This window comes from Peromyscus californicus, unplaced genomic scaffold, assembly GCF_007827085.1.
Source record: "Peromyscus californicus insignis strain IS unplaced genomic scaffold, ASM782708v3 Scaffold_24__1_contigs__length_46423439, whole genome shotgun sequence".
Taxonomy (NCBI): Eukaryota; Metazoa; Chordata; class Mammalia; order Rodentia; family Cricetidae; genus Peromyscus; species Peromyscus californicus.
Genome location: NW_026294535.1, coordinates 19,814,264 through 19,831,395, shown reverse-complemented (window position 1 = coordinate 19,831,395; position 17,132 = coordinate 19,814,264). Strand labels below are relative to the sequence as shown.

The 17,132-nt window shown below is 35.3% G+C and overlaps 1 protein-coding gene across 4 annotated transcripts in view; it reads right to left on the bottom strand.

Annotated features, from left to right (window-relative positions):
- Mgat4c (MGAT4 family member C) overlaps positions 1 to 16,664 on the bottom strand; it is a 651,962-nt gene extending 635,298 nt beyond the window's left edge. For all 4 annotated transcript variants that reach the window (XM_052753229.1, XM_052753226.1, XM_052753231.1 and 1 more), the window contains exon 1: positions 16,340 to 16,664. The gene's annotated coding sequence lies outside the window, so the exon portion shown is untranslated. The remainder of the gene's footprint in view (positions 1 to 16,339) is intronic.
- Positions 16,665 to 17,132: the final 468 nt, after the last annotated feature.

The following is a 17,132-nucleotide window of genomic DNA, read 5'->3' as shown; positions in this document are numbered from 1 at the left end:
TAATGAACATTACATAAATTATATTGGCTTATCTGCATAAGACTATTTATGACACTTTCTGTAATTTCCATTTACATTATCAAGTAGAAGGAAATGTATTGATTAACAAAAGTAAATGATCTTTAAGAAAGTGACTCATAACAGCTTGATTCATGTATCTCATTCATACAGGTAATAATTATAGTCTTAATTTCTCACTCTAAACCTGTTGGACTTTCATCATCTGCCATTATCCAACTCCTCTTGATCCCAGAAAAGCACAATTAGAAATTACAACAATTCCTTGTCTCAAGGAAAGAAAAAAAAATCTTATCCCTCAACATGGTGAAGTCCTGACTAGACTCTCCTCATTGATGTTGAATGGTACTCATTTTATAACAAGCAAGTCATAGTTGGATTTATAGCAGTTACTAACAGAGTAATAGTAAAAATGATGTTAATACTCAGGGTATTGGACATTGACCGCTCTTAACACTTAGAATTTTAAAAGTCTTGGATAGGTTAACTTATATCTGTACTAAGTACATAATTTACTATTTTTTATATATTATATGATGAGCATGAAGACAAGGGTTAAGTTGCATGATCCCATTCAAACAGACATAAGCAAAAGCAGCCATTGAGAAGCTTGCTGGCTTTAGAGTGTAGCAAGGAACCATTACACTGTCACTGTCTTTTCCTTCATTCTTTGTGTTAATAGTTGTAAACGACATGCTCTAAAATTAGTTCAGTATTGTTCACATGTAGTCACCAGATTTTAACCTATTTATCATAAGAGTAGCTATTCTTATTCTTTTTTTCCTGCAGTTTTTCTGTTTTTCAACCTTTCTAGAAGTTTGTGATTTCTTTCCTTGCTCAAGGATAGGATTTATAGACTTGAAATTCATAGTAGACATTCTATAGTGTGCTAAAGAAGCCCTGAAGACAGAGACATAACCTTAAAAAGAAGCACTAAGGAAGAAAAAAATATATAACCTAAATGGAGAAGAGACAAAATTCATTATCAGGTTAATGAGCATGGACTTCATACTCAGAAGCATGAGCAGACTTTAAATCCTTAGAATCATGGCAGAAAGGCAATAGGAACTTGTCTTTCTTTCTTTAAAACTGTCCCTGCCTTTTAAGCAATGGCTGTCCTATTCAGTAACTGCAACTCTGTGGCTAAGTTGCAAGGCCTGCAGCCTGAGAGGATTCTGCTCCCTCAGGCACTGACTCTTTCAAAGCTACCAAGGGAACTTATCTAAATCTCTGTCCCTCTAAAGAACTCCAGATTCAAAGGTTGAAGTGGAATTCTGCTCCTCAGAGAGGCTGAATAGCAGGTCACTCACCTCCTCTCCTGGCTCCCATCTCCCAAAAGCCCTTGTCCTTCTCCTAGCCCCCACTTAAAAGCCCTTCTCCATCTGGTTCCTCCCTAGCACTTCCTCTCATCTAGTTGCTGACTCAGCCTCCTGACTGTAGGTTAATTTTATTTAATCAAACAAATGTAACACCTCTTTGCATCATTAAACAAATGTTCCAGAGCATAAACAAAAGTAATATACCTTAAAGCAATATTCTACCACAAGAACTCAAATGGGATTGGGTTGAACAAGGTGTATACAAAGAACATCACCTTGGAAATTTATGTTCTTAAGTGATGACCAAAATTCTTAGGTTTACAATTAACATAAAAATAGCTTAAAGTCTGCAAGAGGCAAAATTGTCATAAGTGACCTAACCAATATATTTTTCTAGTTTTGAGTTCAGTACCCCAGTCAAAAATTAGATCAATTTAGAGACAATAAAGTTTTAATATGCCAAGGTACCATTCATACCCACTCTATGTAAAACATAACTGCACTAATTGACCCAATGTGAACATTCACTAATTAAGATCTGTAATAATTTATTAAAACATTATGGATAAATGTGATCTTATATCAAATTTTGAAAGTGAGAAACAAACAATATACTTACTTATAAAAGCAATACACCTTGGACTTTCCAAAATTATAGACACCATCATGAGATTTGTCAGAGCACAGTAAATCTCTGTTTTTTTTATCACATTAACATACACCTAGTATATCCAAGGAAATTGATATTATCCAGATGTGAACATGTAGAATTCATGTTGTTCACAGAATGCCGTATTTCCTACTTAAAAAAAAAACTTCAATTAATACAAAGCTAAAAATGTGTCTATTTGAAAACCTGTGGTTGATGGGCCTGAAGATTTAGCTCAGTTAGTAGTGTACTTGCTTTTCACATATAAAACTCTGGTTCAGGCCACAGAATCATAAACCAGGTGCCGGGGATACACACTCATAATTAGAGCACTAGGGTTGTGAGAAAAGAGATTTAGAGGTTCCAGCCATCCTTTATTACATGGCAAGTTTCAGGCTGGCCTGGGATCCATAAGACTAAATAAATAGCATTGTAAGAAAGTTGAAATGAAATTTTTAATTTTTCCTCAATAAATTTATATTTAATTTCTGAAGAAATCCGGACAAAAATGACGTTATCTTTCTCATTCTTTAAAATCATGTCTTGTTCTAGGACATTCTAAAATCATCTACTAAGAAATAGTTATGAATTACATGTTTGTCCTCAAAATTTTATTCATTCACAAATGAGAATGAATTTGCCAGTAAGTTGATTTTGAATAACACTCTCATTTTAATTACATTTTTTTCAGTTCCTTTTTCATTGAATATTCCTATGTGCTATTTAAAGCCTCTGCTATCGATACTTCAGAAGAGTGAACTTATTCAAGAGGAAGGGTTGTTGAATAAGGGCAACTAAATATTCACCAACTATTCTTACAAATAAGAATTGTCTACTTGGTCTTCTCTTCTTATACAGATGTGAAATAATTAATTACATTGCTGTGGAATGAATATTTTAATAGTGCAAATTTAGTAAGTATTTTCTTTCAAATTGTAATTGCGTTCATTTTCATATATATATAAGACAAGAAAGTTTTACTGAAATTAGGTTCTGTGCCACAATGAAACTTTGGTGATTTTAAAGCTATGAAAGTCTAAACAGACATCCTTACCTGAGTACACATTAAATAATTGTCTTAGTTACAGTTAGTATTGCTGTGCTGAAACACCATCACCAAAGAAACTTGGGGAGGAAAGGGTTTATTTGGCTTATACTTCCACATTGTTGTTCATCATTAAAAGAAATCAGAACAGGAACTCAAACAGGGAAGGACCCTGCAGGAGGAGCTGATGCAGAAGCCATGGAGGGGTGCTACTTATTGGCTTGCTTCACATGGTTTGTTCAGCCTGCTTTCTTATAGAAGCCAAGACCACCAGCCCAGTGACGGCCCCACCCACCATAAGCTGGCTCTTCTCCCATCAATCACTTATCAAGAAATTGCATTACAGCAGGATCTTATTAGGCATTTTCTCAATTGAGTTTCCCTCTTTTCACATGACTCTAGTTTGTGTCAAGCTGACATAAAACTAGCCAGGATAATAACCATTTTGATAGTTTTATGGAGTTCATAATTTCATTATGAACATCTAATTCTTATTTCTGTATGGCACATAGAAAGTCTTTCATGATTAACAACATTAAAACTATTCATTTATTGATCAAATAAGTAAGTTGAGCACAGTATAAATTATTGAATTCTCTTCAATTTTGCAACAAATAGTTGCTTCCAATTATTTTTTACATATTAAGTTAAACTAAAATCTAATAAAAAAATGTTGAAAATGTGACCAGAAAGTTAGAAAAGACTTTTACATATAAAAGGTAAAATTTAATAATAGTTTAATAAAACCATAAGAAAAGATACATGAATCAATTCACAGATTTTAGAAATAATGTACATTAAATTTCAATATCTATTAAGGACTATAAATAAATTTGTACAGATAAGTGAATATCCGGGCCATGTGATTCATATATGTTGAAATCTGAGGATTGAGCTGAACCAGCACAAGCAGAAAAGCTAGCATTGCCCCTTAAGGAGAACTGGCCCAGCAGTTGGGGGAGCTGGTCCTCCCTCTGACTGGCACGTGAGAGCTAACTCTGATGGTGTGGGGACAGGAGAGCTGCCCTCCACCCTTTACACTCCCTGACCCCCGTTGCCTGAGGGGGACTGTCCCAGTGGAAGCAAAGACTGAACAACATAGCTACCACCCAGGCCCACACCCAGTGCTTTGTTTTGCCCCGTCCCAACATCTACCCCATCCATGACCTGCTGGCACACAGGAAGGGACTATTTTTGTAGAACCATAGCTGCAGGATCTCCATGACTCGGGGCAACAACAGGATATCCAAGAGGAGTTTCTGTGAGGTTTCAGTATTGATGGTGCTCCAGAAGCCAGAGAGGCCTTGATCCAACCAACGATTCATTACATTGAACATTTGCAAGTGAAGCTGTTTGGACAAAAGGCTATACGGTGCGGCACACCAAGCTCCCAATGCTACTAAAACAAGTGAAGAAGTGATGGTTAGGCAAAGACAGGGGAGCTAAAGGTTTTGTTTTGTTCTTTTTAAATTAATATTTTTGTGTTTTATACTTTCTTTTTTGGGGGGGACACCGCAAGAGTGAGGGGAAGATATGGAGTGTTATGCGATATTTTGTATTCTGACAAATAAAGCTTGCCTGGAAATCAAAGGGCAGAGCTAGCCTCTAGTTAACCACAGAGGCCAGGGAGTGGTGGCACATACCTTTAATCCTAGCACTTGGGAGGAGGAAGCAGGAAGACCAGGAGTTCAAGGCCATATTGGGCTACATGAGATTGATCCAATCTATAAGAGAAACAGCCAGGTGGTGGTGGTGCACGCCTTTAATCCCAGCACAACTGGGAGATAGAGATGGGAATATAAGGCAGGTGGAGAGAAGATCTTGGCCCCCTCTTTTCAGTCTGAGGAGTCATAAAGGTAAGATGTTTCTAGTGGTTACTGTTCTGCTTCTCTGATCTCCAGGAAAGCTTCATTTGTCAGAACACAAACAAAATATCATACAAAATCGAGGAACTGGGAAATGAGTAGGATTAGAATGCATGATATGAAATTCCCAAAGAATCAATTAAAAATGATGATTAAAAAATCAAAAAAACACAAAAAAATAGGCATTGACTTCTGCACTTAAAACAACTAACTTTTGTGACTCATTAATTAAACACCAAGAAAGGTGAAACATAAAATAGAACACACCGAAACATATTTATATATTTGAGATATTCAAATGGAAAATAAAAGTCTGTGTCTCTCTAACCTAACCCTATTTCAAACAGCAATAAAAGATGAGGATGTTTTAGTTTGCCAAACTAGCAAGGCTTCTGTTCAATGGAGGTTTTAAAATATGAGAAATTGCATAGTGCTGCCAGGTGATTGTGATATTTCTGCCTACCATGGAAAAGAAAGCACAGCTAGATACTAGCCAGTACTTCATTATCATATCAGCAAGGACAGCTGACAAATGCATGGTATTAAACAGATGACATAGTCTTCCAAACTGTAAAGAAACCCTTAAGTTAATACCACATTTTGCTATAGAATAAGTATCCTTACAATTTTAAAACACTTGAAAGAATGAACGGTTACTTCATACAACTGAATGGTCAAATATAGTGCAAAATGAAATGTTTTGTAGATTCTAAGTCCAACACATGTCCATCCAAGCCTTAAATTTTCATGCACTCTTAGTATCATATTTTCTTTTGCTTTCTGTGTCTTTTATTCACCAAAAAAAAAAAAATGCGTATTTCTAAATTAAGAAGAACTTCAGTGACCATCAATAAAAGACAATGGGCTACTGTAATTCCTTGTTTTGTAGGCAGTGGTGTTTTTATTCTTCTTTATGTGGGGCATGCAATTATTGTTGCCTATGGTAGAGAAAGAACTTGATTGTGCTCTTTCATGAATTCTGACCTGTCTCTTACATTACAGAGTTTGAAAAGAACGTAAAGTTGCATTTCCACAGCTTTTCACAATAACCTAACATCTCTTGTTGTCTTCCCTAAAGACAGCACTATTAGAAACAAAAAATAAGGTTAATTACAAGCCATGTCCACATGCCTATTGAGAATTGTGTTTTGTAATTTGAAAAAAAAAACATTGAAAAAGAAACTTGAAAGTATCTTTTAACAAATATTAAAGTAGTTTATTCCTAAATTGTAAGGTTACAGAGTACCATTGAAATGCACATATAAACTGACCATATATATATATATATATATATATATATATATATATATATGTCAGTACCAATGTTGGTTGCTTATCCATGAGTGAACCTGCAGTCAATTGTGAGTGTGAAACTTGACATTAATACCCCTTTTTGTCAATCCATAAGTTTTTGTAGATTTTTCTCTGTGTTGGGCTTTATTCTGGTGAATGTGTTTAGTAATTTGTCTATATGGTTTATTTATGTGCCTACCAAATACCTACCTTCTGTATATCTCCAATCTACATAATAGTAGATTATTTTTAAATAATTACTTCCTAGAATTGACCCTTTATTTTCAGTTGCAGTCAACTTTTATTATAATTGGGAAATGGTGGTCTACCAATACTGTACTATGGCCTGTTACATACTGATCATTAATTATATGTCATTGAGATATAACTTGTGACAGATAGGTCAACATACTTTCATCTCAGGCCTCTGCTCACTCAGGTACTATAGCCTACTCAAATTATAGGACTATTTTCCTGAGGAGAATATTGATGAATTCAATACTTTAATAATGGCATTTCTCCATGGCATCTCTTCTTCTAAGCCCCAATGTGGGTATTTTACAAATGTTTGGCAGCAGTTAGATTGGAATAGGAAATTAAAATATTACATGAATTAATACCAACCACAGTAGTCTCATGATTAACGAAGAATGTGTGATGGTACAAATGTTCTGGCCATTCTATGGAAGCTTTGTTTTCCAGTTTTTAGCTTCTTTCTGAAGCTCTATCCCACTCTACCCTCAAGCTCATAAGACAGGGCCATATTCTCAATGATTTCACAATGATAATTATAATTCCCATATATAAACTCCATTTATTCTCATTAAGATTTATATTCTCTGTAGACTATCCTAAATCTTGATCTCTTATTTTTTTCCAAAAGAGCAATGAAAATCTTGGTAACACTTTTTATGAAGCTTGAATTATTCTTTGAGGATGAACACTATGTAGAGTGAGAATAGTCTGAAGAGAGAATAGTCCAATCCACAGAGAATTGAGTGATACAAATCCTATACACTGGAGGATGCATTTGGTAGTGAGATGAGATTGTCTCTCCATCTTCACATTATTTCCTCGTATACTATAGATTTTCTTTACAAATTCCTGTGGAAAATCCTTGAAAGAAACACATTTGTTACTCATAGACATGCATATAAATATCTTCATACATGTATCCATGTTGTCCACAGGTCACAATAAGACTGTTTTAAGAAATACCAGATCTAAAATCACATTGATAATAATGCCTAAACATTATGAACTGTAGGTACTCACCTGTGGAAATGAAAAAAAGTTAAAGAATCAACTGTTTAAATTCAGGACAACATTTAGAAATCTCCCAATATCTGAAAGAGCAAATCCTATTGAAACAACTTCACAAACAATAATCTTAACCTTAACCCAGGTTTATTAATGCCTTAAAAAAGAACAATTATTTTAATTACATGCTAGAAATTATAGGTAAATCTTCTACAGAAAAAGTAAGGACTGATGTTTCTGTGGCTTGGTTTTAGCGGATGGCTGACAGCTTCCTCCAGAAAAATCATAATTCTGGTTGTAGATTTGTAAATCTGAGATGTATTCTGTTCTGTAATTGAGGTGATAGAAGAACAATGTATGAAGTAGGTCAGTTGCATTTACCCCACAGGGAGGAGTTGGCCTACTTTCTTGTCAGGGAGATTCTACTACATTTAAATTCAGCTAGAATATATAACTCAACTCCATAAGACCTATTGAAGGCACCTCAGATACAGCTGAAACTTAAAAAGCACAACCCAGAAATTCACACAATATCATTTATGCTCACTAAACGTGAAGCAGAATGACCACCTGGCCATTTCCAGTCAGACACACTCTTGTAAAAATTATTATTCCAGTCCATTTTAATTGTGTTTAAATGAGCAGAGTTAACACTATATTTTTAATTATGACTCAATAATTTTAATTATGTGTCTGGTTTGTAAACCATTTCTTTATTTAGCACAGATTATTAAAATAATAATATTTATGTAAAACTAGAGGTACACATCTGAAATCCCATGTTCATAGATTTGGCCATTAGGTATTGTCTCATAAAACACACAGTCACCAACATTTTGAAGAAAGAAGTCCTAAAATACCCCATCCTTTAGTAGGAAAGTACAAGTGACATTAAGTATGGTGCTGTCATGAATTATATATTAATATTAAATATTAAATAAGGAATAAACAAGTGATTGTTTCCTCCCCACTGAACTATATCTCAATACATTTCCCCACAGTTTTCACTGATATTCTTAATGTAATTTAAAAATAAAATCTTGCCTTGGCTTGGGTGCTCTTATAGTGTATTGATTAAGTGTTATACACAGGCTCTAACTTCTGGCTATCTTATGCAGAGGAATGATAGGACATTATTTCATCTCTTGATGCCTCAATTCTTACTTCCCTAAAAGGATGTAAATAATAACTACCATGTAAATATGCTCGTCAGATTCACATGAGGAAAATTCCTCAAGTGATCCTACAGATTTTACTTTTGGGGGTGTTTTTGAGAGGAGCAGGCTGCTTTGAAATTATATATCACTTCAAACATCATTCAAACACTGGAACGCATCAATGTCCCTTTGAAAAGGACTGAGACTGTGTTATTACATAATCACAACATATGCATGTAGTTTATTGGATTTTGTTGGAAGAAAGAGATTGGTATTTTGATCAGTATTAAAACCAGTTTTTGCTTTTGCAAAAATAATTCTGTGCTGTTAGATGGAAATTAAGGACTGTCATTTGGTCAAATTTTAAGAGTCTGAAATGTTAGGCCCATTTTTTTTTTCAGAGCTAAGGACCGAACCCAGGGCCTTAGGCTTGATAGGCAAGTGCTCTACCACTGAGCTAATTCCCAAACCCAAGTTAGGCCCATTTTTAAAATTACTTTATTGAGATTTCATAACAGTGTGCAGCACACAGAATTATCACAGTTCTAGAACACAGTCCAAGTTCAAGGAGTATCCAGGGCTGTTTTCCTCTCCTTGGCTAACAGATTCCTCCCTTTTCACTGGGTCTTCAGTTAATCTTGCCTGTGTATTTGTCTCTCCAAATGCCCTCTGGTACTAAGGACACTAGTCTTACTGGAGTAGAGACTACCTTGTAATTGCTTCTTTAAAGATCTTATCTCCAAATATCACCATGTCAAGGGCCCTGAAATTAAGGTTTCTGTGTTTTTATCAAGTTGAACATAATTCATCCCATAACATTTGCTATTTGACCTCATACAGAAGGTGAATACTAGCTTGTATTATAGAAAACTGAGGAATAGATGAATGATAAACAGGACTTTGTGTCTCCTTAAAAAAATATTTTTCATTTTTTCACAAATTGATAGAGCCACACATCGGAAACACCTGTTTTCCTACTAAGAATTCAGTTGAATTATTTCACAACACATAATATCCTGTAGGGTCTGTCCATGTTGTCTCCAACGATTTAATTTATTTTTAAAAGATAAATAGTATTCTGTTTTCTATATACCACATTTTCTTTGGTCATTTTCAGCTGAAGAACATCTAGCTTGCTGGCAAAGCATATATCAAAAGCAAAACGAATCAACAACAACAGAAAAAGTATGGCTGAAGGAAAATTCACCCTGAAGTATTGGTGACCAAGTCACTCCGTTTAAAATTCTGTTTGTATCAAAGATGTTGGGTTAAAATATTGAAAGTATCTTCCTGGAGTTAGAAGAAACACAGGAAATAAACAAGTGAGATTTCAGATTCTATTGGAAGTTGACAAATGAAGAGAAGTAAAAGCATTTAAATACTAGAGATCATCTCCAACTAGCAATGTGATGTCATTAGCCATGATAACAATGACCATTTTTATACTTTCCTGAACAGGATTTCACTAAAACTATGTTGCTGCATCTTCTTATTCATTAAACATTACTTTATGGATATTTATCTGCCAATCACCTTGCATGGACATGGAAACAAAATTAGGAAATTAAGTTGAAATTAGAACATAGATCATAATATTTTCTTTTCTGTTTTGGTTCTTTGAGACAGGGTGTCTCTCTGTAGCCCTTGCTCTCCTGGAACCCAGTCTGTAGACCTGGCTGGCCTTGAACTCACACATTTGCCTGCCTCTGCCTCCTGAGTGTTGGGACAAAGGGTATACTTCACAACCTCCCAGCTCAGATCATAATATTTTAATACTTGATTAAAATTTCTACATTTGAGAATCAGAAAGAAATAATGTACAGACCTCAAGGATGTTTAGAGGTGTCAATTCAAGTCACAAGTATAAATTGTTTTATGATTAGCATATCAGGAGGCATTTGCAATTTAGAATAGGATTGATAATGGTGACAGGTAAGAAGTGAAAACAATATTGGCAGTATGTGCTGCTTTTTGCCTAAATATCAATACAGCTAGAATATGGCATAAACTTCTCTGCAATTATCCTTCTACGTAATTGTCTTCTTGCTCGAATTATAAAATTCCAATAACACAAAGCATGCTATTTTACCTCTCCACATTACAGGGTATTAAGTAAATTTCCCATATATTCTGAGTATATAATGTACATCAGAAAATCAGACACACATATTGTCATTAATTCCCAAGATCCAACTGAAGACAGTTTCCACATAGGATATTGGCTTTGTGAGGATTTAAAGTCACAATCACAATCAACATCTAGCTGAATTGGACCTTCGCATTTGATAGTTTTACTCCTACTAAAAAGCATGAGACTAAGAAGTTTTTGCATAGCCAAGTACACCATCATTTGGACATTTACCTTCAGAACAGGTAAAGATTCTTAACAAAACACATCCAGTAGAGGGCAAGTATACAAAATATATAAAGAAATTTAAAGAACTAATTATCACAAAAGAATAACCCAACTTAAAAATCAGATACAAATGTAAACAGAAAATTCTGAAGAGAGTAATTTCAAATGGCTGTGAAACATTTGAAGAAATGTTCAATATCCTTAATCATCAGAAAAATGCAAATCAAAACCACTTTGAGAATTCATCATATTCTCCACAAAGTGGCTAAGATCAATGAAACCACAATCACTCATTCAGGCAAATGGGAGTGCAAATTTGTACAAATATTATGGAAATCACTGTTTCAATTCCTCAGGAAAATGCTAATTAATTAACCTCAAGATGCTGCTATACAGCTCTTGGGTATATACACTAAAGACATGGCCTCCTACCAAAGAAATATTTGCTTAACCATGTTCATTGATGCTCTACTCATAATAGCTAGAAAGTAGATACACTCAAGATGCCCCTTAGCTGATGAATGGATAAAGAAAATGTGCTACATTCACACAATGGAGTATTACTAAGCTCTTAAAAAATGGCATAATGAGATTTGCAGGTAAATGGATGAAACAGGAAATAACTGTCCTGAGTGAGGTTATCCTAGATCCAGAAAGACAGATATGGTATGTATTCACTTCTATGTGGATATTAACTCATAAGGGAATGATGACCAAGCTACAATCCATTGAACCAAAAAGGTTAGGTTTAGAGTAATGCGCTAGGGCAAATAGAAAGATCTTGTTAGGAAACAGAAATAGAGTAGTTATGAATGGATGGGGGTTGTTCGAACAAGAAGATCAAGTGTTAAAGAGGAGAAGAAAGAAACCTAAATAACCTAAATTTAAGACCCACTAAAGGGGTAGTATAGAAAAAAAAAATATATATATATATATATACATATATATATGTGTGTGTATATATATATATAGGCAATCTAAATGCAATCACCAAATGATGAAGGAAACAGATTCTCAGCTAAATATCCCTTATCACCAAATGAAGTTTTCAGGACCAGAACTGGGTTATGACTAATTGAGTCGTTGGCCAAAGGGGTCCTTTGGGAATCTCCAAACAACTCAAGCTGTTACTAAGACTATTTCTCCAAAAACTGATGCCAAGGGCCCATTGCTGAGGATAACACCTAAGCAGCTCAGTGAAGATGGAAAATCCTAGTTGGTACCTACATAGATCCTTTGCCCCAACATTCTACATTCTTTGGTATAGGAAGCTCCTCTGCACACTACTAAAAGAGAAATATAAACATCAAGCCAGCCACTAAGCCTTTGATTTATAGTTGTGTCCTGCCTGAAAGATATGCTAGGGCAGTGGTGGTACAAAGTTTATGGGAGTAATCAACAAGTACTTGATTTCACTTAAGGCCCATTCCAAGAAATGTATCCCATGCTCGACACTGCTTAGCTGACCAAGAACTAGAGACTAGGTAGCCAAGAGACATAAAACCAAATACTATTATTACAGAAATAAATAAATAGCAATAAAATGACTGATAGTGACATTCTGCTCTACTCATAGATTAGTCCCTTGCTCAGCCATCAACAGAGAAGCTTCCACTTGCAGCAGATGGAAACAAACACAGAGGCCCACTGCCAGATATTATACAAAGAATGAGATACTGTAGAATACTAAGTTCAAAATAGGATGTCTCTATTAAAACCACCCCCTAGGGAACCCTGTGGTAGTGGAGTCAGAAAGAATGTAAGAGCCAGAAGAGATGGAGGACACCAACAAAACAAGGCCCTCTAAATAAATCAAGGGATAGAATCTCAGATACACTCATGCAGACTAGAGCATCACATATAGGGTCCGCACTGGTCCACATGACTTTCTCTTCATAAATATATGCCTTCCACTATAGTGTATTTATGGGATTCCTAAGTGTGCAAAAATGCGAAAGTAAACCTCTGTTTCTTCTGCCTTCTCTTGAGCTTTGTTCCTTCTTCTTTTTTTCTGTCCTGTTCTGATGTGTTATTTCCATTTCATTTATTTTATGATTGATTATTATCCCTTAGAAGCCTGTTTTCAAACTAGAGGTAGAAAGGGAGTGGATCGGAATGGGAGCAGAGGTGGGAGAAATTGGGTAGTAGAGGGAAGGGAAACCAGAATCAGGAGAAAGAAATCTTTTTTTTTTTTCAATAAAAGGAACAATGAGAATTTCCTGTGTTTTCACTGCAGCAGCTGCTATTTATTTTAACTAAAGTTCTCATGTATTCGCTTGGTTCCTTGAGGGGTGGTTGTCTGTGCTGGAACTGCTCTGAGCAGCTGGAATGTGGGGTCATCTCCCTAGTAGAGATAATAACAAAATACAGTGTAAATAAGAGGGTTGAAGGGTAAGGACTAATGAGCAAGAGGATTTATTGTCATCTGTTTTGTCCTTTGGGAAGAAGAACAAGAGAAATGAGATACAGTTATGTCTGCTTTCCTTGCTAAGTTATGACTGGTAATTAAGCTATTTGATATCTACATAAAATATGTCTACTGGTTTCTAAATCTAATCAATTTCTAATTGTATATTAGCATGCATAATGTTTCTGGTATATCTACAACTACTTCATTACCCAAAGGTAAAACACTATCAAAGTTTAATTTCTTACTTAATATGGCTATGATATAACAAACCAATCCAACATACATGCGTTTTTGAGAACTGGAGAGAAAAAGTAGCTTCAGTCAGAACCTTAATGTTCTTTATTTGAGAGGCTATGTTAAAATTGCCTTTGAGGTGTGTACCATATATCCAGTGTTGGTTGTGCATGAATTGTTTGATATGTGGTCTCTCTAAGCAAATTTCTTAAAGGTAGATGTCATTATTGCATTCACACAAATCAGGCCAGAAGTACACAGAGATCAAGGAACTTGCTTACTGTATATAATGCTATTTGTGTAACCCTCAATCCAATGTTCTGTTCATTATGGTACTTTTACAAACCGGATGAAATTAAGGGAGAATTTGAAATCAACCAGATGATCTGCAGGAGTCCTCAATAAAGATAAATTCAAGTGATAGACTAAATATTAGACATTACATACATCATATGTATGTAAGAGGTCACTAAACAGGCCAGGTTTAATTTCCCCATTTTCTGTGGACCAATTAGAGGCCCTGAAATATTAATAAACTATTTGATTTAGAAGAGGATGGCATTACAGGTTTTCTTACTACATGTTGCTCAGAAGCAGCAAACACATCATGAGCACTCAATAAATGTTATTTAGTAGCAAATAATAAAATGAAATTACAGTAATACATTTAGCAATGAACTCACCATAAGATGAAATAAAATAACTTTTAATACTAGAACAAGAAGCTGAGCCAATTTAAATAGTTGGGTGAGTAAATGCATCCGATGGGAAGGCAGAGGTACTGGCATGATTGTAGTAAGAAAGGTTAATATGAGGCCAGAGTGATAAGAATTTTCATTGTAATTTGGTAGGTAGAGCTAATTTTCTAATTTGTCCAGTTCATAGGAGGTTCTAAAGTAAATTCACTACTTATTATTTAGCTATTATCATTTAACTTCCCTGTGCTCAAACCTGACACAACTATGTTTGATTTTATATTGGTAATCTTCTTTAAAAAAAATGTTTTCCCTAAACTGACATTCCTAGTGTTCTTCAGAACAGAGACTGAAGGTTTAAGAAGAGTCGGTGGTTAAAATGAAATGGGCAGCTCTTGTCCAGTAGGATTCATAAGCTATTGATTTGGGAAGCTCTGAGATACCAAAACGTGTGCACTTTCTGAGTGTTCTATTGCAGATTTAAATTGAAGCATTTCATTATTGTTGAAGAAGCCAGAACGGGAACAAGTGGAGAAAGAGGTTCCACAAAAGAGAACAGCCTACCAGATGGAAGTGTCCAAAGGAAAACCTCAATTTAAGCTCCTGTCCTTCAATTCCTTGTATGATTCAAGAAAGAAAACACTTGAAAGTAGAGTTTGAGGATTCTATTCTCTTTGCTCTTTTCCATTTTTCTTTTCTTTTGCCTTCACAATCCCTCCGAGCATAAGGGGAACACATTAACAGTGACTGTTTCTGTGACTCCTTCTCTGTCTCTCTCATTTTTTTTTCTAATACTCTCTCCAATGCTCCAAAGAACGTAGAACATTTACTAAGTGCTCTTGCAAAGCTCAGCCACCATTTCCTCTTCTAAGTCTGTGATTAACCCACAGATGGGTGCACAAACTCTGCATTCCAGTCCAAACACAGCAGCTGATATCTGCACCCCATGCCAAATAAACCTGCAATTCCATTGAGTCTAATAGTCATTTCTCATCATGGAAAAGTACCAGCAACACAGTAGGTTTCATTGAGCCCATTCACACAGTTCAAAAGATGTTAAAATGCATCAAAAGCCCTTAACTCTGTGGTTTAAAAAGATGTCCTCTCTTGCTTTATAAACTCTGTGGTTGTTCTGGGCTTGCATTCTACCTAGAATCCTCTTTCCTCTCTGATGGAGAATACAGTGCCCCAGTCTACACACACATCTTTAACTTTTAGAAAACACAGAGAGAAGTCACCCTTTCCAGTTGCAATAGATCATTGTACAATATGTGATATTTCACTTAGGATAAAGATGCTTTATTCGCTTTCCTTAGCTCAGGTACTGTTCCGAAGTTTGTCAGCTTTTAACATTTTACTTTACTAAACGCTTTTCCCACCAAAGGGAAAATGTTAACATTTTCATTTGCCAAAAGAACTTAAATAATTTTTACAATATATTTCACTAGCAGGCTAGTGATTAATATTAATAAACTTCCTTCAAACACAGAAATAAAGATCAGCACCACAAACAACGTGCCCCCTTATCATTTCCCAGGAAATACTTCTACTGGAGTTCATCTAAATTAAACAGTTCCATCATTCATATATCTGCATAAACATCCATGACAAACAGCACATTTAATACCAGTGTTGGACAGAAAGTATTTGCCAAGACGGAGAGAAAATATTATGACTATTCCAAAACACACAGGCTTAAGCAAGTTTCCAAAGTATGTATTTCCCTTCATTATTGGCTACAGCCACAAAAGGAAAATCCTCCAGAGAATTAATATGAACTTATTATAATGCAGCCTGCAGCACGGTTTTGTTTTGGTTTTGCCTGTTTTGTGCTGACACTGCAATTCAAAGTATATATACTCGTCTTAATAAAGGAATCCAATTATTTCACACACAAACATGCAGCAATAAAGTGCCATCACTCAGTCAATACTGACTCTTTAACATCTTTCTCTATTTACAGGTTTGTATTCCCAGCTCATTAGCTTATTACTTGACAAATAGGAGAGGGTAATGAATTGAGAAAATAACTACGTACCTTCAGAGAAAACCTGCCCGATAACAATAATCCATTAGGAACCTGGCAATATCCTCTGATCTATTGCCCGCAAAGCTACGACTGGATGGAGAGTTTCATTCCCTGGGCTCAGCTCTCCAGAAGAAAACCAGCACAATTTAAATATTTCTTGAAATGTGACAGCTCTCTAGATTCCCCAGTTGCATTCTGTTCCCCAGGGAAGGCAATCTGGTGTTCCTGTGTGCACAGAGCAGTGAAGATGAATTGAAAACGCTTGAGATAAATTAGGAACGGCTAAGTTAAACTGTCTCTGCTCCAGACTCTCATCTGCAGTCTGCAAGCCTGTTTTTCTGTGAAAAAGCTAGATGGCAGGCTGCCTCGGTAAGTTCTTCTCAAGCGACAGCGAGCATTTTCAATGAAGAAAAATTCTGCCATTATCTAAGCTAATGTGACTGCTGCTAAATCTAGTATTTTAAAGTGTCTACTGGCACGGAATTTATTTGCACTATAGCTTTCCTTCAAACTACACCCCAGAATCCATACCGTCAAGATAGATACACTTCTATGGGATGAAAGCAAAGTTTTTAGTTAAAATGAATTCTCTTTTTTTTTTCTATTTCCATGGTCATTTATTTATCAGAAATTTACTCTTTTGTTTGCATTCATTTTACTATAGTTTCTATATATAGTTTATAATATACAGACATTTTTGTTTAACCTTATAGTATACATACATGAAAAATGCTATTTTTAAGTGACAATCTCTTAAATGTGCACAGTTCTACATAGAAGTACATAGTTTTCAAATGTCATA